The sequence below is a fragment of the Mus pahari genome, chromosome 1 (assembly GCF_900095145.1).
Source record: "Mus pahari chromosome 1, PAHARI_EIJ_v1.1, whole genome shotgun sequence".
Taxonomy (NCBI): domain Eukaryota; kingdom Metazoa; phylum Chordata; class Mammalia; order Rodentia; family Muridae; genus Mus; species Mus pahari.
The window spans coordinates 171,390,063-171,412,800 of record NC_034590.1 but is presented as its reverse complement, the minus strand read 5'-3'; positions in this window follow the sequence as shown (position 1 = coordinate 171,412,800).

Below are 22,738 nucleotides of genomic sequence, written 5' to 3'. Positions count from 1 at the left end.
GGGGGGGGGTTGGACAGGAGAGCTTCAAGAGAAAAACAAGCTGGGGAGCTTGTAGGACATCTTATGTAAGTGATGGATATAGGTGTGTACCTTTATAAGCTAAGTCATAGAAGTCACTGGGACTACTGCCCCTCTCTTACTTCTCAGTATTTTAGGAGAAGAATGTGGTCATGTTATGAAGATGCCCATATGTTGAGGACCTGAGGCCTTATGCTAGGAGCCATGGGGCTGAGCTATCAGAAAATATTGTAAAGAACATGTTCTTCTCAGAAGTGTCTAGGAGCTTCTCAAGGAAAGTGATACCATAAATGTGGTGGTTTGAATGAGAATGACCCCCATAGGCTCAGATATTTGAATACCTGGTCCCCAGTCTGGGAAGGGTTAGGAAGTGTGGGCTTGTTGGAGAAAGTGTGGTCTTGATGGAGATGGTGTGTCACTGAGGGTAGGCTTTGAGGCCTCAAAAGCCCACACCAAGACCAGTCTCCAACTCTTTGCCTCTTTCTCTGCCTACACCCTATGTATCAGCTATGAGTTTGCAGCTACTGCTGTAGCATCATGTCTGCCTCTTGCTGTCATGCATCCTACCATGATGGCCCTGGACTAATGCTCTGAAACTGTAAGCAAAGCCCAAATGCAATGATTTATAAGTTGCCTTGGTCATGATGTCTTCTCACAGAAATAGAACAATAAGTAAGACAATTAGACATGATATAATGGTTTAAGGTACCAGATACAGAATTGCCTTAGTACTCTGTGAATACACTTCTCATTTTCCAGGGAAGCAGTTAGGGCCTGTCATTGTTTCTCTCTCTCTTTTCTTTTCTTTTCTTTTCTTTTCTTTTCTTTTCTTTTCTTTTCTTTTCTTTTCTTTTCTTTTCTTTTCTCTTTTCTTTTCTTTTCTTTTCTTTTTTTTTCTTCCTCTTCTCTCTCTCCCTACACTCTTCCTCTGCTTTCTTCCACTCCATCCCTCCTCGCCCTAGCAGAAAAATCTATCTGCAGTCTCTCATAATTTGTTTTTCTCCCTGAAGAAAGATTCATCCTTGCAGTTATAATTCACTTACAGGAAATTAGACGCAGGGGCCTGTTGACATGAGAGTCCGCAATGCTTCTTTGAACCTCCATTGGTTCCTGTGTTTCTGATATGCCATCTCTGAAACTGTAGAACAGACCGCTCTTTCCTTAGGCACCGTGAAGCCCCATGAATACAGTGACACATACCCAAATGCTCTTTCCCATCTTTCTTTGGAGAGGAAAGACTGCATGGTATCTACCCATGGACTGTTAATGCTCTGAGGTTCCATGAAAAAAGGAGACAGGAGGGAAGGGGAAATGCCTGGGAGATAGTCAGTCTGACAGGCTCACCAGATGAGAGCCATTTTAAGTATCTTTAATGTGTTTTCTGCAATTTTGCTATTCATGAGATATAAAGAGAGTGAGAGAAGAGAGCCAACAGCCATTTAGGAGGTGGATAGAACACGTAAATAGAAACTCAGCCACAGAAAACAGCAAAGAGCAGAGCCTTTATAAGCTGGAGAAATTACATCTGGAGTATTCTACTTAAATAGAAAAAAAAAAAAAAGAAATCCCACCAAGGAATGCATAGCCTTGTGCATTTAGGGTGATAATGAAGTTACTGGCCCCACCGCCCCCTGCCTTCCTTACAGAGACAAATCCTTTGCCTCTTGGGTGATTCAGCAGAAGTCCTAGCAGCTAGTCATGTTCCAAGTTCTCCTGCCCAAGACTGCATAGTCCTGTCTGGTTCAGGACTGCGTATCCTGTCTAGTTCATCTCAGTCCGTGATTGTTTTCACCTCTCTATGACCCCTTGCCTCTCTACTGTCTATCTCCCTTGATTCTCTTGAACTACAACTTTCTCAGGTTCCTCCTCAGAATGTGAGCTTCCAAAAGATCTATGTATCTTCTATGTCTTTCTCAAGTGCCCAAAGCCAAATTCATTTTTGGTGGGTTTACAATGTTTTCCTATTCACACATTACATTTTATTGTTGGTTGATAAGTTTTGGACACTATGGTGAAATTGTGGTTTGGCTGTGATCAGAATTTCTGAATGCACAGGAATCTTTAGAGGGCAGATGACTGGGTCTCAGAGCCACGCCAAACAGTGTCCCATATGGGCATACATGTCCTCCCACAGCAGTTGTTGCTCATAAAAACACCTTGAACAGATTGAAAAGAAGTTATGCAAATGGTTCCAGCATGTAAAAGGAGTAATATTTGGGTCTAGATTCCATTCAGTAAGTATATTCAAAAAGCTACTCAGATCTGAGAACTGACCTGACCCTCTTGTGTCTAATCCAGTAAGTGCATTTCTAAACCAGAACTCTATCTACTCAGACATTAGCTTTTCTGCAACATCTCAGTTTCCTAGAATTGAGCGAGAAACAATATAAAAGGCTGAACTGAACGTAAACAATGTAAAAGGCTGAAATGAACGTATACCAAATATTTTATATCATCGGCTCATTGAAAATCAAAAGCATCCCACTGTTCCTCCTTCAGAGATCTTCATGCTGAAGCTGAATTTAATTGTATTTCCATTTGGATGACCAGTATGAACTGGGGAAGAGTGTCCTAGCCATTTGGTAAGTTCTAAATATGAGCTGTACATCATGTATAGTCACAGTTTTTTTTTTTTTTTTTTTTTTTTTTGGTGTGATGGAAACATCTTGACAAAAAAAAATCCTATTCTGGCACTGAACCCTTGCATAATTCCTGGAGAACTGCTAGTCTTCAGTCTACACTGGAAACGTGAAAAAGCAGGTTCTTTTTCAGTATCAGTGTCCATTACATCAGTGAGGGAATGCTGCAGCAACAGAGCAGATGGCCTTGCCAGTGAGAGTGAAAGTAATCAGGCAAAAAGCAAAGCTTTTCTTCTGTGTCCTTTTACCTGGGCTGATACCAGAAGAGGCTGCCCACATTCAGTGATGGGTCTTCCTGATTCAAATAATCTGATCAGAAACTCAAGGGGTGCCGAGAGGCAGCTTTTAGCTGATTTTTGATCCAGTGATGTTGACAACCAGGGTTAGTTACTCAATCAAAGCAGGAACTTGAAAGCAATAGTCACATTCCCATTCAACAGCAGCAAGAATAGATGCATGCATGTTTGCCACTCACTTGGCTTTTTCTGCTCTTATACAGTCCAAGACCCAATATGAGGGACTGGCACTACCCATAGCCAAGGTGTATCTTCCTACCTCAGTTAAATTAAATAAAGAACACACATAGTATGCACTCACTGATAAGTGTATATTAACCCAGAAGCTTGGAATACCCAAGATCCAATTCACAGCCCACATGAAGCTCAAGATGAAGGAAGACCAAAAGAAGGGGGAACAAAATACCCATGGGAGGAGATACAGAGACAAAGTGTGGAGCAGAAACGGAAGGAAAGGCCATCCAGAGACTGCCCCACCTGGGGATCCATCCCATATACAGTCACCAAACCCAGACACTATTGTGGAAGCCAACAAGTGCTTGTTGACAGGAACCTGATATAGCTATTTCCTGAGAGGCTCTGCCAGTGCCTGACAAATACAGAGGTGGATGCTCTCAGCAAACCACTGGATTGAGCACAGGGTCCCCAAAGGAGGAGCTAGAGAAAGGACCCAAGGAGCTTGATGGAGTTTGCAGCCCCATAGGAGAAACAACAATATGAACCAACTAGAATCCCCAGAGCACCCAGGGACTGAATGTAGCAGAGGATGGCCTCCTCCAAGAGCAGTGAGGGCTCTTAAACACTGACCACTCCAGTGAGACATTTGAAAACATACACCACAAAGAACTTAAATATATTAAATACTTTTCTCTGTCTCTCACTCTCCCATCTCTCTGACCCCTCTCTTTTTCTCTCTATTTGTCTCTGTTGTCTGGAAAAGGAGAAACTAACCAGAAAAAGTTCTTAAAATACTAATTATGTATTACTGAGTTTCATATTTTTAAAATTTTTCTGAAAGACAGAAAACCAAAAAACAAGCAAAAAATCCAAAACACACGGTGTGTGTCTCTGTGTCTGTGTGTCTGTCTGTCTGTCTGTCTGTATCTTTTTGTTTGTAAAGCAGGGCTTACAGTTCCTTTGGTAAAAAGAGCTATGTGGCATGTTTAGAGATCTTGGGGCATGAAAAAAGTCATTTGCCACAAGCTCCCAAATGGCTTCACTTGGTCATTTATTCAATATTGTATTGGGATGTGTTGCTGCTGTTGTTATTTTGTCTCACAGAGCCCTGTGGAGTGGTTTTACTTGTGATATGTCAGCCCTCAGAACCCATTAGCATGGTTTCCTGAGTGTTCAGACTAAGTCAATTAGTTAGCATCTTTAAGCATCTATACTTATGATCATTAGAAGGATGAGAGAGAAGATAAGACACAGAGAACACCCAGAAATGCTCCCTCTCCCACCTGAGCCAGCCCAAGAGCTTGGAGAACCTGATGGACTCAGTGGAGCTTACGGAGAGAAAGGAGCCAACGGGAAGTGCCGAGGAGACACGAGGAGTCGAGAACACACCCTAGCTGCTAGACCGTGCACCCATGGCCAACCCTTCCACCACACATGAAGAAAGGGAGGTTTTGTGTAACGGTTTGGGTATGTCTTTATGTATTCAGCTTGTGCTGACTTCTGAGTCAAGGCCATCGTGGTTGCCTTGAGTAACTGAGCTGTTTTGTTTACAGCGTTATAGCTTAGTAGATAAATGAGCTAAATCATTAGAGTGGAACACAGAGCTTTGTGAGCCAGACTGTGGCATCACCAGGCACATGTTTACCATCTTTGATATTAGCTTGGGCTACCTTTCACTTGGATGAGGCCATTTCCCCCTGACCTGTAAGCTTCTTCCTCCCAGGCCAAATCCCAGGGATGCGCGTTTCTTCCTGCTGACTTAGACACACTTCTCTATTCAAGTTCCTTCCCACAACCCCAAATCACACTCATGAAATCCCAGATCTGTCTGCCTCTTTCTTCAGCCTCATGACATTGGTGGCCAGTTCTGATATTCTGGGACCAGTTTTTCCCAGAAGTGTCCCCCCAGAGTTCCCCAAAATGATAACTCTCTTCAAGTTCCTGTGTTAATGGCATTTGGAGGTGGGGATCTTTGGGAAGGTAATTAGGAATTAATAAGGTTATAGGATGTGTCCTTGGGATGATGTTAGTGGCTTCCTAAGAGTAGGAAGAGGGACTTGAGTCTGCTTGGTCTGTCTCATGAGGTGGTGCACCAGGAGGCTCCTAACAGCTGCTGGCTAGATCCTAGAGTCATGTTGGACTTTCTAGCCTCCAGTCTGTGATTGCTTGTTTGTTTTCATTTCTGGCATTGAACCTAGGGCACCTCATGCATACTAAACCCATTATCTTACCACTGGGCTATGTCTTCAGCTCTTTCTATTTTTGCTTTCTGTTTAAGGCAAGGTCTCACTAAGTTGCTTAGGCTGGCCTTGAAATCATTGTTTAGCCCACACAGGTCCTCAGCTTGCCTTCCTGTCTTGGTCTTCCTAGTAGCTGGGGTTTCTAATCTTTTTTTTTTTTTTTAACAATATAAATTACTCAATCTCAGGCAGTTTACTATAGAAATCGAAGTTGGACTATGAAAGTACACCAAACTATTTAAAATACTTTACATGCTTTTGTCAAATGAATAGTTTTGTGTAGGGAAAAAAAATCCAACTCTTTCCATATTGTTGTTTGTGAAAATGACTTATTGATAAGGTTTAATTTAAAAATTTAAGATTAGTGACAGAGAAGAAACAAAAATAATGGATAAAGGGAAAGTACTCTGCAATACTAAAAGATAAACTGAGCAAGTGACATTCCTACATCTTGTTCACAGCAGCAGCAGTCTGTTAAGGCAGATTCTTGCATCAATATGCTTGGCTGTATAACCTGCTCTTGGGTCTTCCTGGATCTCAGGACCAAACCGGCCAGTTAACAATCCTACAGACATACCCTTTGCCTAGGTAGGTGTCTTGAATTGAGTAGTTGAAGAGAACTCTTGGGGGGAAGTGTAAACACATGTAGTTCTGCTCAGTGTGCACTTTTGTTGGTATTGTGATTGCTGATATGATAAAGTTCTCCTTGAGTGTTAAACACTTAGCATGAAATAACAATGCAGGCTGGAGCTGGCCACACATCTTCTATTCCATCTGCCTTTCCAACCTCTAAAAGGAGAAAAAGGCAGGTTTTTGTTTTTGTTTTTGCTTTTTTAAGAGAAGACTTTGTCAGCTCTATTCTAGGCACCTGCTTTAGTGGTCACACTAGAATTCTATGACAAATAAACCTAGCTAGATATGGAGAGCTTGTGAACTAGCACACCAGTGCAAAGAGCAATCCTCTGTTGGTGACTCACTAAGTTCAATTCTGAGGTGCTCATGTGATCAGTCACAGGCAAGGGTTTTGGGGAGGAAGTGGTAGGATCCTGCCATTGCCTTCTTATTGAGGAGTTATCTTGTGTGTTTGTGGTAGTTGGTCCTGTTGACTTGTTGGGACTTAGAACTACTAAGGAAACATACCCAGGGTTGTGTCTGTGAGGAAAGTTTCCAGAGTGGATTAACTGAGGGCAGGGATACTAGATCTTAGTGGATATTGCCTTCCAACTGGCAGCTTAGGTTTGACGAGATCTGAGGAAAATGAGTGTGACCCTGTCTTCACTTCTTCCTGAGAGAGTGTCTATCGCAGCCACTGCTGCCACCGATCACTCACTGGTATCAACCCCCAGTTCCTTCTGATTTCTAGCATGAACTTAGTGACAGCAACTCTCTCAGTAATATCCAGGCTTTCCACACTGTATTGGAACTTCTGAGGCATCTAGTCACGTGGGCTGGACACTCCAGTGTCCAGATAGCCAATGTTAATATTTAACAATGATTAATATGAGAAGCCCGGAAGGGTGCTTGAGAATTCACAGTCAGAGGATGGTGAAGTCAATGGTCCAAGCATCATGCGTATGAGACACAGTTTAAGCGAACACTGCTTAGTGAGAAGAGAAATTAAAGCATCTCTGAGATCAAATTACTTTGATCAAATTGCACAGGGTACCTCCTCCATTAGAATGCAACTCAGGATCCTGCTGGCCCCTTGTGTAAATGAAACTAATAATTCCCCTTTTATTTTATATATGCAGTTGTTTCTGTTTTCTAGAGAACCCTAATATAATCGTTCTCATGTGTATGAGGAAATGGCAGTCAAAACAGAGCTAAGACCCCAATCTTGAGCTGTTGTGACAGAATACACTGAGCTCTGGACCCTTGCTTCACATATAAGAATTTCCCCAGGCTAGACCCCAGTACTTTGCCATAGTAGGGTGTAAACAACCAGGGAGAGTATGGAATTGCTCCACTAGGATCATAGATTTTGTTTAAAAATATGTCAAGAACCACATTTATATAATTCCATTTAAATTAAAAGCCAGAAGAGGAAACAAAAGGGAAGCAGACATGTGACTGGCAATGGCTGGAGGCAGCCAGCTGAGTGTGGGTGGTGACTGTTGGCGTCTAAAAGATTCTTCCTGGAGTGGAGATAGTGTTCTAAAATTGTTGTGACCTTATGATTAACTCTAGTGGCGTATGAATTTTATTTTATTATGAAAAAAGCTTTATTTGACCTTTATTATGCTATACATTCACATGTGGCCAGATGCTTCCCAGGAGGCCAAAAGAGGACATGGAATCCCATGGATCTGGAATTACAGGTAGTTTTAAGCACATTCATGGGTGCCAGGAACCAAACTCAGATCCTCTGCAAGAACAACAAGCCTTCTTAACAACTAAGCCATCTCTCCGGCCCCTAAAGTATGCTCTTTAAATGAGTGAATTGTGTGGTATGCAAATTACATCTCACTAAAGTTGTTATTAACTATTTCTCTTGGAAGCTCTAATATTTTAAGTTTGGCTCCAAGTGACTTCAAGTGAGAACAGAGGCCACATAAGAAGTTTCAGACGCATATGGGTTTCATAAAATTTGCTTATTAGAGGAGGAAATGGCCAGTTAATTAAATTTATATAAATAATTCATGTTCATCATAAAACATTTAAACCACCCATAATCTCGGTACTTAGAGAAAAACCATTGTTAATATTTTAGGGGTAACCCTTGAGGGGTTTCTATGCATATGTAAATTATACAGGGAAAGTGGATCACTTGATCTCTGAGATGGTATACTTCTCTCTTTTCACTAAGCAGTGTTCTATTAAACCTTGGCTCATACCATAAGAAGCCCTGACCATTGGCATCACTCTCCTCTGGATCCTTTTTAGAAGCTGTAACTTCTAGAGCATCATTCCTGACTTCTCATATTAATCATTTTGGGGCTGTGAGCCAAAGCTTCCCATGGCCATTTGCTTTTTTTTTTTTTAATTCATTTATTTTATTTATATGAATGAGTACATTGTCTTCAGAATAGGGCACCACATTCTATTACAGATGGTTGTGAGCCACCATGTGGTTGCTAGAATTGAACTCAGGACCTCTGGAAGAGCAGTCAGTGCTCTTAACTGCTGAGCCATCTCTCCAGCCTGGCCATTTGCTTTTAAATGTAGTCTTTTTCATTATTAACAACTTCTGCCCTAATTTTGATCTGAAAAGATTGTTTTCATGCTTTCCAATATGGTAGACTCATTTAATCTGCCATCTGTTGAGTAGCTTATTTCTAGCAGAGATAAGGAATGCAAGGAATGCACTAACTTAATTGTTTCCTTAGTTATTTTCTGGAAGTGTTTTATTGGGTCAAGTAGAAAGCTTCAGCTACTTCCAAGTGGGCCTCCAAAGACTACCCTAGGGCTGTGTGTGATAGAGTGCTTTCCTTGTGCTTCTTGCAGTAAAAAATAAAACCTTTAATGTCTATTTCTACCTACAATATATGAGGATACCTACATAACATATTTGTTAATTCTGGCTATTAATACAATAAATAAATTAAGTGGACCATTCGGTTCAGCTGATTTTCCATTGATTGCTAGTGATGTTCAACATTTGTATAAAGTTATGAGCTGTCTCTTCATTTACAAAGAGCTTGCTATGTCTTTCATGTGTGTGTGTGTGCGTGTGTGTGTGTGTGTGTGTGTGCACATGTGTGTTTATTTGGTGGGATTTAATGCACATTAAAATTTTATTACATTTATGTATTTATGTATCTCTGTGTGTGTGTGTGTGTGTGTGTGTGTGTGTGTGTGTGTGCTTGCACATCTGTGGAGGTCAGAGGAGAACTTACATGGAGTTAGTTCTCTTCTTTATCCATGTGAATCAAATCTTTATCCCAAGAATCAAACACAGGTTGCCAGGTTTGGTGCCAAGCCATTTTTCTGGTTTTTACGTCATAATGACACTAACCTTTTTTGAACTTTGTGGATATTGAGAATATATTTTATGGATCATTTCCTTTACCTTTATTGCTTTTTTCTATTTAGGAGTTGTGATTTTTAAAATTCAGATATCTGTTTATAATACCAATTAGAGTTCTGGTGCTCTTAGGTAGCTTTAAGTCATGCATTGAGAACCTTGTTGCCAGGAGTCAATGTTTGTTTAGTGGTTCTGGGTATGGAACACCCACATAAAACTGCCAGTTTGAATAGTTAAAATATTGACAAATACTCACAATTTCATTCCAGCCAACCCAACATCGTTATTAATTATCAGCAACTCTGTTGCATTTCCTGCAAGTCATCTAGTTTAGTTTGCAGAACAACTCCATGATGTAGGAATTGCTCATCCTATGGAGAGATAAGGAAACCACCCAGAATGTAAATGTAATTGTTGACAGTCACACTGCTAGAAAGCAGTAGAGCCGGGGTGGATTCAGGTCAGTCTGACTGCAAACCTTGGGCTTTACCCTGAAAACAGAACCATCTTTGATTCGTTCCACTTACCGTTGCTTCTATGCTGTGCTGTAAGTTGAGGGATCTCAAATGTGGCCAGAAGATGTCAACTTCCCATAGGAAATTATTAGATTTACAGGTCTGGATCCAGGGCAGGGACATCTTTCTATGAAAATGGATCACATGGAACTCTCACTGAACCAGATCTGAGCAGTCCCATTACCCTGCAAGGTTGGGGTTAGTCATCATCTCAGACTCACTTCTACTGAGGCAGAAACCTAGCGGAAGGTATGCGTGTTGCCTGTGGTTCTACAGAAAGCAGGAAGCTTTGTGGGTTTAAACCTTTGCACTTACTCTGATGTCCAGGGTCTGTAGCTGCAACCACATCGTTCAAGGCTCTGCAGTTGGCTCGTTATCATTAAGCCCATTATGGACCTTTACTTTGCAGAGTGTACCCTGTAGTAGGTGGTAGGGGTGGGTCAAAGCATTGAAGAAGACATGGCTCAAATGTTACAAGCATCGTTAGGCTGGGTTTCTTCCCAGGCTAAGAGAGTCAAGGTTTTGGTATAAAGTTCCTGTGGAGGGGGCGGGGCCATGGCAGATAAGGTGCCCTTGTTTTTGTTCCCACAGGCCAGATGCCTCATTCAAGGCACTTTTCAGTGACCACACTTCACCTGCAAAAAGCCTGGTGTGAGTCCGGGGGCTTTGTATGTCTAGGGTCTTACTGAGGATTATCATAAGGCAAGAATAATGGTGATATTGTTTGCAGAGCCAAGGAAGAAAATCAGACCCGGGTGGAGGATTTATTTTTCTACCATAAAGCTGATGGGACTCTTCAAAAGTTCACTGACTGTGGCAGTGGGTCTCCCCATTCGGAAACACTCCTGGATGACAAGGCAGAGTCTTGCCTAATACTGTGCGTACCCTTCTATCACCAGGCATCCAATTCCCTGTGAATTTTGCAATATAGCAACAGTAATGGAAAGCAAAATGATCTCTAAATAATGGTTTAAGATGGCTACTCGATAAAGGGCCCTGCAATAATTATGATCAATGGAGCATGGATTCAATATATATTGCCCATTTAGATGCACCAGATTAGTATAACAGCTTTCTTTAATGTTCTGAGTATTTTGCGTGTGAGTGTGTGTGTGTGTGTGTGTGTGTGTGTGTGTGTGTGTGTGGTGTAAGGACAGGAAGGTGTGAGAGCAGAGAAGAGGAGGGAGAGAGGAAAACCAGGGCATCCTCTGGCTTATATTGACCTGTGTGTAGGGGGTGACATCGTTTGAGGAGGATTGAGCTTTTGGAGGTGTGTGATCGATTTGTCAGTGTCCTTCGTGGCAGCAAGGATCCTGCAGAGGGAGGTGGAACTTTTGAGAGGGCACGAGAGAGACACATGACCATTAAGTCATTTTGCAAAGGCTGCTTTCAGCAGAGAGTTTGGTGTAATCATGGAAATTAGACACACTGGCAGCCAGCCAAAAGAACCTGCCCTCTGTCCCCCACTGCAGAACAGGAGCGCTCTAGAAGGAGCAGGCTGGACAGTGCTCCCTTCGGGTAGCAGGAAGCATGGAAAAGTGTTTGACCAGGAGGTGGGGGGAATGATTTACTTGACATTAGTCCAAATCCTCCCCCACCCCCAGACCCCTAAGAATGGGAATTTTCTGTGACAAGCTGTCTGGAAATCTGGGTCTGTTCCCTACCTTTCATGTTCTGGGTTGATCCCAGGTAACCGGCAGGGTCTGTGATCAGAGTGTAATGATGAGGGCAGAGTGCCATATGGGCTGAATTCCCCAGGATAATGGGGATAAAATGATTGCAGTCTTTATCCTGACTTGCTTTGATTTGTCAGTTAACGTAACAGCCCCCTCTCCACCCTTTCATGAAAGGACATCAGTAGGAAGTGTCACTGTTCCAAGAGAGGAGAAGCCAGCTTTCGGATCTGATAATCTCCCCTGATGTGGCTGTTGAGTGGCTAATTGGCTTGGTTCTGGCCCGGGGAGGCAGCTGCAGTTTAAATCATAATGGCGATTAATTTTCATTGAGCATCTACTATGGGCTGGGTGCTTTGTGGCAGCGATTCAGCACATGCATGCGGGCTGCTTACTGAATAAATATAGCTTCTGATCCTGCAGGCATGGGGTGAGACCTCAGGGCAAAATTTCAAGTTGTATTAATACTACTTACTGGTCAATGAAAATTGCTTTTAGTACCCGGTACCAAACGTTAACTCTCACCTACATTTTATAATGACGGGCAGTAACAAACCCATTTCAATAAGGAAGAACACGTAGAAACTTAAGGACATTGATAGTCCTGCAGGACACTATATCTCTTATACAGTATAGATTCCTCTCCTCTTTTCCCCTTCAGCAATCATGGATGGTCCTCACTATAGAAGCCTGGATTCCTGTGAAACTGGAGGAGAGGTATCTATCTGTACAATCATCCAACTAAGACAGCTCATAGATGACACCTACTCATGAAAGCCCGCAGAGAGAGACATCAGAGCGGGTCTGCCATAGCAGCCGGCGGCATTACTCTGCCACATGTACCCACTGGTGCTTAGTCACCGCGGTCAGGGTGTGGAATACTCTTGATAATGCCCATTGCCAGGCACCAGACTAGGCCACAGCATCAAACTGAGGAGTAGCTGTCCTCTGAGGCCATGAGGAAAATAGATGTAAACTCAGTCCTGCCAGGAGTCCTGAGAGAAGCAACTGTGAGAATTCTGCATTATTCTGAGCCCTCCCAGTGGTAAGGCTGGGACTTAGGGCATACCCAGAGCTCATCAACACCTCAGCCCAATTTAACAATGTGCCAGGCTTGATTAAACCCAAAGGGCAGCTTGCCAAGTACCTCCTCCCCCACTTTAATTGTTTAGATTGTGCAGAATTTGAGTAAAATTTAATCCAGATGTTTCTGATTGGTTTAAATTTAAATCACCAGAAAATGCTCTTAAGTTGCTATTTGATGTTGAAGAGGGTTTTCAAGCTTTTTCCTCTTCTTAATAGGAGAGGTCACTTGGGTAAGGGAAAATGAGGCCCATGAACCTAGAGGTTTTGTCAGATTTGATTTGAAAACCCACTTTAGTGAAATCAGAGTCAGAACTCAGTTTGCCTTTGACCTGCTTTTCAAGTTCTTGCTACAACCATCTCAAAGGGAGAGGTGGGGAACTTTTCGTGCAGTCAATACCAGGGATCCAGACCTGACATTCTCTGGCTCTTGGGTCTTACTACAGCCCTTGTGACTCTGTGTGAAGCAGTTTGAGCCAGGTGGCAGGCAGATTTCATCTTGGTTTGCCATCTGGCATTTGCTTAGCTGATGCATGTCAGTCTGGTACCAAGTGCCTGAGCTGGAGCTGATCTGCAGGTTCTTTTGCAAGGTTCCCATTCACAGTCTAGGGAAATGATTTCAAACAGTGGTCTCTGAACAGGCTGTGTCAGTGTTATCTGGGAATTTAGAAACGGGAATCCTTGAACCCAGCCCAAGGCAAGCTGAATCACAAACTCTAGAGCTGGGCCCAACCATCTGTGCTACCCATAAACCTCCCAGGGCATCCCCATATACCCTGAAATTGAAGAGTCACAGGGCTAAGTGCTAGGTACCTAGTTGGGTATTAGTAGGCTTGAAAGGTCATTGAGGATGATCCCTCCCTTCTTGATAAGGAACTGAGACAGCAGGACTCTTTGGATCTTTGAGAGATGTAGATTGGTGTGCGTGTGGGGTCTTATGTCACTGGGAACATGACCCAAAGGGGATAGTGGGACTCCAACACAGCATGAAGTGAGCATCCCTCCATTCCATGCATGATGCAATGCCTTGCCACAGCAATGTGGCCACTGGATCATGTATTAAACCTCCAAAGCCTTGATTCAAAGACAACTATTTTTCTTTTTAAGCTTACGATCTCAGGTGTTTGTTGCAGCAATAGAGAGCTGACTAATATAGGTAGTTGTGCAAGGCTTCCCAGAGAAGTTGCCTGAGTTTCAGAGGACCATGGAGGAGCTAATGTGGTCTACGAAGATGCTTGGAGCCAGGGTCTGAGATGGCAAGTGCTGGAAAGGGTTTTAGGGTTTAAGTAGCATGAGGCAGAGAGGAAGTTTAGGCACTGGTGGGACCCATGGCATACTATGTCCCTCCTACTGGTTTGACTCCTACTTAACCCTGATTTCCTCAAGGGGCATTTTGCAATCTGTACCACTTCAGCCTGCACTGGGGAGGTACTGAAGGGCAGCAGGGAATGTCAGGGGAAGTGGAGGAAAGACTGAGTTTAAGCTTAGAGCCACAAGGATAAGAGGTTCTTCATGAATGGCTTTCGTTGTGACATTGGTGGTACTAGTGGATTATATCATTGTTACCATATCCAGTCACCCACAAAGTGGGGTCACAAGTCATTTGCTTTGCACCTGACATACTTGTAATGGTAGAATCTTTCCTTCTGCTCTCGTCATTCTCTATTTTAGCTGGTGATGGTCCCATCGTACCTCTGTGTGTATTTCTACCTTGCCCTTACCTGTGTCATTGTGACTGCATACCTCAGAGAATGCTGCCCCCCCTGAACTGTCAGTGGTCACCTTGGTTCACAGCAAAACACCCCAGCCTAGACTTCCAGAACTTTTTATCTGTACCCTAATTATGTAGGACCCCCCAATGGCCGTATGTTGCTTGGCTCTTACTGGTATTTCTGATTTCTCTTCTTTGTTTTATAAAAGCATTCTTCACATAGATGCTTGGGAAGGATGTGCATGGAGTCAACACATGTGTGGTGGTCTGGAAGCTTGGTGATTGACTGCAAGGTCATACCAACGGCTCAGTTCATTTTTCTTCTCTGAGAAAAGTAAACCATCAACCGAATTATCAAATTAACTATAAGCCATTACTGTCATTTTGTTGGAACAGGGTAGTATAGGACAGAAGAGTGCCTTGAGAGCATAGTCATGTGTCTGCAGGGTGCAAATGTGGTCATAGGTTGTCTGTGCTTTGAATCTCCCATGGCTCCCCTTTATTCCTCCAATGCTGAAGTTTTAACTCTCCATTATGACATGTCTAGCCCTGCAAAGAGAGTCCTGTGCACCTTTGGCTTTCCTCTGTTACCCCACAGCCATCACAGGGTAAGCTATTCTACTGCTAAAGGACTTTGGAGGCTTGAATTTTCTTTCCCTGGTCTTTCCAGTCTCTCACTAGGCCCTGACCCCATCTTGGATATGTCTATATGACTTCATTCCATCATTCAGGATACTGCCCATCGCTGCACTGAGAGTAGCTTCTAGAAATTATTTAGAATACAGAGTGGGTGTTGATTATATCCATCACATTTATCACACCCGTTCTGTTGCTTTCTGAGGCTTTCCACTGTGGGTCCATGAACAAGTGCAAGGCTGCTTTGTGGCCAATGACTTGCATGTTGGGATAACAGTAATTATGGAACACTTGGAAGTCAAGTCTGGGGTTGAGATCAGACTTGCTTTTGGGTGCTAGAACAAAGAATGCATTATTACCTATAGTAAAAAATATCTTTTTCTAGGGGTTTGGGCAAATCCCCTTAAATGACTCAATTTCTATGCTTTTATTGAAATATATTCCTGCTACTGAAAACCTGTCAGAACAATTTCACATTTTAAAGTGCTGTAGGAATGCCCCTAGGTTGAAACTTCCTGCCGTTCACCAGAATGCCAACCTTTATTCCTGGATGTATTTTCCCCCAGCTGGCTTTTCTCTACCTGATAATAGAAGCTTATAATGAAAAAGTCCCAAGAACCTTCAACCTCAATGTGGCAAATACCACTGTTACCATACAACCAGCAATAGGAACCTGAAGTCCTTGGAATGACTCCGGCAAGAGTTGGTACAGCAGTTCTGATAAAGCATGCCACCTTTCTCACTGAAGAGTTAAAAAAATGGGTAAAAGAAAAGCCTGCTGCATTTATTCTTTCTTTCAAAGGGACTCTAAGAAGTCGTAATAATGTGTTTTCTGAGTTCTTAATGACACCATAAAAGAGGGCTTCTTGTTTCTGAAACTCTTCACAAGAGCACCCTGGACAAGAATCTTGAGGAATATGTCTTAAAATCACCTGCCAGCTATATATGTGCCAAATCTACTAATTAACCACATTTTCTATGCTGCTGTCAGGTTAAGAAGTGGGATGAGGACTTTGGAGTGGATAGAATTGGGTAATATACAAATATTTTGGGTGATACATAATCAGTTAATTGGTTTATTAAATTATAAAATCATTGTTTGCTCGAAAGAGCAATAAAACTAACTAAATGAAGAGTCACCCCCTTGAAGACTTTGTACATTAATTATGTACTCGCATCACTTGTAGCAGCTTCGTTAGGCAAAGGGCTCTTTATCTTTATATGCCATGGCTACAATGTATTGTGCCACAAATGATGGCACCGACTTTGTGTCTACATAATTACAGAAATCTTATCCCTTTTGTGTTTGCACATCATTTTCAGTTTTTTGGAATAGTTAAACTCCATTTCACTTTTTAATAACATTTTAGAAATCATTGCGGTTCAGGTAAACAGAATTTGATTGCTTTGATGGATTGAAAATGGTTAGCTCAGCCTGAGTTTATTTGATTTGTTTCTTCAGGGATTACAAAGAATAGGATTTTATCTCCAGACTGACAAAAGAGACAAACTCTGCATTTTTGCCTATGCAGTCAGTGGCAGAGATCCTAAACCCCACAGCCCTTTCATAGGGGGATTTTTTTAGGCTAGGACTGGATTCTGAGTTTTCATTCCATCAGATGTGGGGTGAATAGAGGGGAAGAAGTTTCACTCCTATTTAAAAAAAAAAAAAAAAAAGATTTGGCTATTTCACAGCACTGAATAGGCAGAACCCAGGGAGGTAATTTTAAGAAACAATGCCTATCTTCCTTAGCAATGACCAGCTTAGGGAAGGCTCATCTGCTAATTGAATAGGTTTTAAAAGGCAAGTGCAGATTGCTTGATAGGCTTTCCCAGAGGCATAACCCCACGAGTTTCTTGGAAGCTTGCTCCAAAACCTAGGAAGATTGCAGGTGTTTCTGACACAGATGTTTCTTGTTCTTGCAAACACAATGGACTAGCAGCATGGTACGTAGAAGCCAGGGACAGGTGGCTATGCAGTGCAGAGAAGGGCTCAGACATAAGGTTTGTGGCAGCAGCCCTTGCTTAGTACTGCCCTGTTTTGAAGAGAAGGGTGGTGTCCCTTAGTTCTTTGTTCTTCAAAAAAACATCTTTCAGTTTTGACTGTTTTGAGTTGTTGAGTCATTGAACCCTATAAATGATACTATTATGAGCTTGTAACAAGGTATTTGGAAGAAAAGCAACAGGGATTCATTTGTCTTTTCTCTCTACTTTATCATTTCTCTCTCTACATTTGTGTTATCTATCTATCTATCTATCTATCTAATATAATCTATTATGTATTTATGTATATATATCTGTTTATCTATTATATATCCTTAGTCTGCATCTGCAGACAACATATATTATACACACATATTCTATACATACATACCATATCTATCTATCTATCTATCTATCTATCTATCTATCTATCTATCTATCTATCTATTAATCATCTACCTAATTACTTGAGTCAAGGTTTCCCTATGTTGCTCAGGCTGGCCTTGTATTGGGTTCAAACCATTTTCTAGTTTTCAGAATCTGGTACTACACATGTATGCCCCAGCATGCTTTGCCTAAAAATGGGGATCCAGAAAAAACCCTTTAGTTCTGTGACCTTGAACCCATTTTGAACTTCACTTCTTTCAGTTTTCTACTGGGGTCCCTAGAAGGGGCTAGATGGTTTATATAAGCCCTGCATGGTATAGGGTGGGTGTGCCCTGTGTGATTGTTGATGCTGCTAAGTGTCTATTGAAGGTGTGGTGATTGCTATGGGATCCCTACTTTCTGGTAAAAAAAGAAGAAGAAGAAGAAGAAGAAGAAGAAGAAGAAGAAGAAGAAGAAGAAGCTGTATATAGCTGTATATAGGTGGGCAAAGACTGAAAACATTCTGGCACCTTCTGTCCTAAGGTCTTTAATGAGGGATGGTATTCTAATACAAACCTATAGGGTTACAAGATCCTGTGTTACATCATGATGAATCCCTTTGATTGTGACTGAAACAGACCAATTTCATAGATTCCACGATAGAAAAAAAATCACAAGTGTTCAGCAAATAACCACACACAAATAACAACCAGGTCAAATCTCATTACAAGAAACCCCCTTATAAAGAGGAAAAAAACCAACAACCCCAAATGTTCCTAATGGCACCAAAATATTTCCCCATATTTTTTTTCTGGTTAATTGATTTAAAAAGAAACTGATGCAATAAAAATAATAGTCTGGGCAACCCTTTGAAATCTTATCCAATGACATTTGGTTTTGATATAAACCTAATACTGGAGTCATGCAGAGTAAATTCATAATCAGAGAAGGAGCTGTCAATCACAGACTGGGGTAAGAGGCAATTTTGTTTTGTTTTAATTTATATTTTTTGTATAGTATGTGTTTGTACATGCTTGTGTGTATATACATGTATGTATGGGTGTGCATGCAGGTGTGTGTATGTAATGAGGTCAGAGGTTAGCATCAAGAATCTAATTGTTTTCCTTATTTTTTGAGAGAGGTTCTCTCACTGGAGCTGGAGTTCATTGGCTGACTGGCTGGCTGACGATCCCTATGGGTCTTCCTATGTCTGCCACTCTAGTCCTGGGGTCATGGGGGGGGGGGTGTCTGCCACCATGCTTGGCTTTTTATGTGTATGCTAGAAATCTGAACTTAGATACTTAGGTTCCTGCAGTGGCATGTAACCTGTTGGGCTGTCTCTCAGCCCCTTGTTTTTTATTTGTATATAAGGAGGAAGTTAAGGTTCAGAAAATTGTGCATAAAGGAAGAATAATAAAAAAACAAGATGGAAGAGGCTGGAGAAATGACTCATCTATTAAGAGAATTTTCTGTTCCTCCAGAAAACCAGAGTATGGCTCCCAGTACCACACCTGGCATCTCACAACTCCATGTAACTCTGGATTCAGGGGATCTAAAGCCCTCTTCCATGGGCATTAGCTTATACATGTGCAAATCTACATACATGTAAACTTAAAAAATACAAATTTAAAAGATATCTATCTATCTATCTATCTATCTATCTATCTATCTATCTATAATCTATCCTATATCTATCTATATCTGTCTATCTACCTGTCTTTCTATCTATCACCTATCTAATCTTTGAGATAGAGTCTTACTATACAACCCTGACCATCCTGGAACTTTCTATATAGACCAGACTGGCTTTGAACCCATAGATACCAGTCTGCCTCTACCTGACCCTTCATCTATCATCCCCCTCATCAGTGCTCAAATGAAAGGTGTGTGCCACCATATCTAATGAAAATAGAATAAATATTTAAAAAATAAGTGTGGATAGCAATATGATGGGAAAAGAGAAAAGCTGGCAGAGGGGTTAAAGGCTCCCCAAACAGTGCTGGTTCTTATTTTTAACCTGAGAAATAAGAATAATATTTGAGGAAGAGCAAGCAGCCCCCACTACAGCAAGGATTTACTTAAGCATTCAGGAAATGGACACATACATATTTAGTTTTTCATTTCTCTGCAGCTTCCAGCAGGCCACAGTTCCCCTGAATCTCCTTGCTAAGATGATCTTCAGCATGCTTGCAAGGAGTTGAGACCATCCTTCAGATATTGGTACACACTGCCCAGGATTTTAGGCACTGACTCTCCAATGTGCTTGCTCTCTGGGTATCCCCATGTAGTTGATGACCCCTCTTGGCTTACTGCCCCACCACCCCAAAGCACTGCTTCTCCTAACCCCCTTCTCCATGGAGATTTATAGGAAGATCAAGAAACAGCACTCAAGGTTCAGTTAGGACACTTTTAAGGGATGGGACAATGCGAGGTTGGAGCAGAGGTGGAATACGGTTATTGGGTAGAGAGGGATGGACTGCATTTAGGGACAGTGAGGGGTGACAGCAGCTCCTGCCAGTGTCTAATCAGTTGACTTGGAATGTGCAACTCTGGGTTGCAGGGAAGAGCACTGTCATCTTGGCTAAAAGTCAAGAACATGTCTACAGATAATGACCAGAGATGGGTCAGAGACCCAGGAAGCTTTGCAAGGTCAAGCCCAGCAAGGGTCTATGCTGAGATGACAGGTGATAGACATGAGTACAGGCTACCAAGACCTTTGTCTAGGAACAATGTGCTGCTCATATATGGGCAGTGGCATCAGCAGACCACCTCCAGCTGATAGCAAGGATCACCCCCTTTCTCCCCTTGGGAAACCTGTAATCAATGTTTGAGGTAGAAGGATAGGGTCCAGCCTCTGCTTCATGTGGGCCAACTCTAAAAGGCAGTGTCCATTCCGGTTGTCAGAAGTGTACACTTCCTCCCTCTGACCAAGCCTCAGTTTCTTGTTTCCTTTTCCAGATGCTGATCCTTGATGAACATGGTGCAGCCTAAAATCGACCACAGCATCCACTTCCAGAAAATCCACTGTATGCTCTTAGAGAAAGGACTCTGGACATGATGCTCATGGCAGAGTAAGAAAGATATATAGAGAGGAAGCTGGACAGGTGGGATTTTGTGCAATCAGGTCAGGGAAAGCTATGGGTAACCAGAGAGGGGTGGTCACTCCTTGCCCCTCCAGTCAGGTCCTAGTTCTCAGAAGGTGTGCAAGAACATGGTGGACTGAGCCATCTCTCCAGCTCATAGGCCCTTCCCACTATTCAATGTTCCTGTATGCTAATCCTCCAGTTGGTAATTAGGTTCTTCATGGGAGTGGTGTCCCTGTAAGATGATTAGGAAGGAGCTGGAGACTCAGGATCTGCTTTCAGCCCTTTGCTCATCCCTTTTCCTTGCCAGATGAGACTCTTCCAGTGTTCACTCAGGCCAAGACCCTGAGGTGAAAATCCTGCCAACCATGCGTGATCTGAGTCTCTAATTCACATGTAAAATTCTTCTCTCCAATGTGATGATATTTGGAGATAGAGTCTTTGAAAGACTTACAAGGATTGAGCCCTTGTAAGTAGGATAAATGTCTTTATAAACAATACTCCAGAGAGCTGCCCTGCCCTTTCCGCCATGTGAGGCAGTTGAAATCAGGGAGCTGCCTGGAGTCCCCAGGAGCCCATCCCCTCATATATTCCCTGTAATTCAGGAACAAATTACCACATACCATATAGCTCGTGAGTAAGTCATTTATTTCTTACAGATCTGAGGCTATAAAGTCCAAGGCTGGGCTACTGGGGGACTCTGGAGACTTTCTGCTCCCTGATTTCTGCTGCCTCACATAAAAAGCTGGCCATGGAAGTTTCAATACCAAGGTTGAAGAGGCAGAGAAAGGAGCTTACTAGTCAACCAGCCAATGAGAAACCTTGTCTCAAAAACCAAGGTGGTTGGCTTAGAAATGATACCTGACGTTTTATCAGAATACACATACATGTGCACACACACACACACACACACACACACACACACAAACACACACATGTGTGCGTGCACGCACAACCCCCACCCCCACCACGAAAGTGTCTATGGCCTGACCCCTGGAGCCATGGAACTTAAGGGTACAGGTTGCTACTGGGAACACTTGCCTAGGGCCTGGAAAACATGTTTCATTTGGTACCTTCAGTCTTATCTATGACTGAATACTTTATAGCATTTAGGATTCTGTTATATAGAGTGATGGCTGACAGGCACAATCCCAGCCCATTAACATATATGTAAAGTTATTTGACTTTGTACAATTCTTTTCTTGTCAAACCTTTTCCTTTTCCAGTTGGTATGCAATGTAAAATCCTACATTAACTTTGTCAATCTGTTCTTACAGCCTACCCCATCAACTGTCCTGCAAGTGAAAACCAGAAACAATGACCAGCAGAACTCCAGGATGCCTTTGTGTAGTGATTTGAACAGGAATGGCTCCCAGAAGCTCGTATATTTGAACGTTTGTTTGGTCATTAGGGAGTGGCACTGCTTGACAGGGATTAGGAGGCATGGCCTTGCTAGAGTAGCTGTGGAAGTGTTTCACTGAGGTTTCAAATGCTGAGGCAAGGCTCAGCCTCTCTCTCTCTTCCTGCTGCCTACAGATCTGGATATAGAACTCTCAGCTCCTTCTCCAGCATCATGTCTGCTTGCATGATGCCATGCTTCCCACCATGGTGATTTGGACTAAATCTCTGAAATCTAGCACCCAAGGAAATCACCTCAGATGATTAATTCCTAGTGAGCCAAACTTAAAACCATTTTACTGAAGCTTCCATTTCTAATTCATGTTCACTTGAAGTAAAAGGGAGACCCAGCCAGAGAAATTGTCTTTTATAAAACATCATGAGAAACTGACCATGCCAGCAAGGACAGGAATCTTTCCAGGGAAGACAAATGAGAAAGCCCTTTAAAGTTGTATTTATTATGTAGATATTTGTGATTTTTAAGAAGAAAAGTCATTATAAAGGGTAGTTTGGGTTTTTAAAGACTATCTATCTATCTATCTATCTATCTATCTATCTATCTATCTATCTATCTATCTATCTATCAATCATCTATTTATCTACCTACCTACCTACCTATCAATTGATCGACAGGGTCTCGCAATATCCTGAATAGCCTGTAACTTGCTATGTTGAACAGTCTGGCCTCAAACTCAGAGAGTTTCTCCCGTTCAAGTGCTGGGAATTAAAGGCCTAGTTAATTTTATTTTATTTTTACTTATATATCTATGTGAGTGTCTGTGTATAGGAATGGGCATGTGAGTGCAGTTGCCCTTGAAGGCCAGCAGAAGGAGTTGGATCTCCTTGAGTTTCAGTTACAGGCTGTTGTAAGCCACCTGATGTGGGTCCTGGGAACCACCTCCCTCTCCCTCTCCCTCTCCTCCCTCTCCCTCTCCCTCTCCCTCTCCCTCTCCCTC